Genomic DNA, 2,500 nt, shown 5'->3' on the forward strand with positions numbered 1-2,500 from the left:
GCTGGTACATGGCATGTCTCCAGGGAGGTGTTAAAGATGTTGGTGAACACCGGAGACAGCTGGCCAGCGCAGTGCCTGAGGGTGGCTGGAGAGACAGAGTCCGGCCCGGCTGCTTTGCGTGGATTCTGCCTCTTGAAAAGCCCATTAACTTCTCCCTCCTGAAAGGAGAGAGTCGTTTCTGTAGTATGGGTGGGGGATGGGGCCTCTTGGGTGGGAAGGGGTGGTTCAGGACAGTCCAATTGTCTTTCAAATCTACGGTAGAACTCGTTCAGGTCGTTGGCTAGGCGGGAGTCGTTAGTGGTGTGGGGCGCTCTGGGTTTGTAGTTGGTGATGTGCCTGAGCCCTTTGGCAGACAGAAGCAGCGTCGTTAGTAGAGAACTGGTGTTTTAGTGTCTCTGAGTACAGTCGTTTAGCCTCTCTCACCGCTTTGCTAAACCTGTTCTTCGACTCCTTGAATCTGTCTCTATCCCCACTCCTAAACGCTTCCTCCTTCTCCAACCTCAACCTTTTGAGCTTTGCTGAGAACCAGGGCTTGTTGTTGTTAAAGTTCACCCTGGTACGTGTTGGGATACAGCAGTCCTCACAGAAGCTGATGTACACAGCCTCTGTGAGTTCATCCAGACTATTGGTAGCAGTCGTGAACATATCCCAGTCAGTACAGTCTAAGCACGCCCGCAAATCTTCCACAGCCTCACTGGTCCACTGTTTAGATGTCCTCACAGCAGGTTTACAGAGTTTTAGTTGCTGCCTGTATGCACGAATCAGGTGGACCAAGGGAGTTCTGTGCGAGCCGAACAGCCCCGTGACCCACAAGAGAAACATCCCCGCCAAATTCGAGCGTTTGACGGGGTCTATCCGTGAAAAAATATTCACGTTTTTGAGTGCACATGCATTTCTGCTGCAAATGCCTCTGGAAGTTTCATGCCGTTCGTATGCCAATTGTGGCAACACGAAAATGACCCGTTTTCCCATTCCGAGGGATTTCTGTGCGACCCTAACAGCCCCGTGAGCCACAAGAGACACATCCCCGCCAATTTCTAGCGTTTCACGGGGTCTATCCGTGAAAAATATAGACGTTTTTGAGTGCACATGCATTTCTGCTGCAGATGCCTCTGGAAGTTTCATGCCGTTCGTACGCAATGTGGCAACACGAAAATGACCCCTTTTCCCATTCCGAGGGATTTCTGTGCGACCCTAACTAACAGCGCCCGTGAGCCACAAGAGAGACATCCCCGCCAATTTATAGCGTTTCACGGGGTCTATCCGTGAAAAATATAGACGTTTTTGAGTGCACATGCATTCCTGCTGCAAATGCCTCTGGAAGTTTCATACCGTTCCTATGCAATGTGGCCACACAAAAATGACCCGTTTTCCCATTCCGAGGCATTTCTGTGCGACCCTAACAGCCCCGTGAGCCACAAGAGAGACATCCCCGCCAACTTCTAGCGTTTGACGGGGTCTATGCGTGAAAAATATTAAAATTTTTGAGTGCACGTGCCTTTCTGCTGCAAATGCCTCTGGAAGTTTCATGGCGTTCCTATGCAATGTGGCAACACGAAAATGACCCCTTTTCCCATTCCGAGGGAGTTCTGTGCCACCCTAACAGCCCCGTGAGCCACAAGAGACACATCCCCGCCAATTTCTAGCGTTTCACGGGGTCTATCCGTGAAACATATAGAAGTTTTTGAGTGCACATGCATTCCTGCTGCAAATGCCTCTGGAAGTTTCATGCGGTTCGTACGCAATGTGGCAACACGAAAATGACCCGTTTTCCCATTCCCAGGGATTTCTGTGCGACCCGAACAGCCCCGTGAGCCACAAGAGACACATCCCCGCCAATTTCTAGCGTTTCACGGGGTCTATCCGTGAAAAATATCAATTTTTTTTTGACTGCACATGCATTTCTGCTGCAAATGCCTCTGGAAGTTGCATGCGGTTCGCATGCAATGTGGCGACACGAAAATGACCCGTTTTCCCATTCCGAGGGATTTCTGTGCCACCCTAACAGCCCCGTGAGCCACAAGAGAGACATCCCCGCCAATTTCTAGCGTATCACGGGGTCTATCCGTGAGAAATATTCACTTTTTTGAGTGCACATGCATTCCTGCTGCAAATGCCTCTGGAAGTTTCATGCGGTTCGTATGCAATGTGGCGACACGAAAATGACCCGTTTTCCCATTCCGAGGGATTTCTGTGCCACCCTAACAGCCCCGTGAGCCACAAGAGAGACATCCCCGCCCACTTCTAGCGTTTCACGGGGTCTCTCCGTGAAAAATATCACATTTTTTGAGTGCACATGCATTCCTGCTGCAAATGCCTCTGGAAGTTTCATGCGGTTCGCATGCAATGTGGCGACACGAAAATGACCCGTTTTTTCCCATTCCGAGGGATTTCTGTGCCACCCTAACAGCCCCGTGAGCCACAAGAGACACATCCCCGCCAATTTCTAGCGTTTCACGGGGTCTATCCGTGAAAAATATTCAATTTTTTGACTGCACAT

Source organism: Petromyzon marinus, unplaced genomic scaffold, assembly GCF_048934315.1.
Source record: "Petromyzon marinus isolate PM22_M1 ecotype Great Lakes invasive population unplaced genomic scaffold, UKy_Petmar_22M1.pri1.0 PM_G_Scaffold_28, whole genome shotgun sequence".
NCBI classification, from domain to species: domain Eukaryota; kingdom Metazoa; phylum Chordata; class Hyperoartia; order Petromyzontiformes; family Petromyzontidae; genus Petromyzon; species Petromyzon marinus.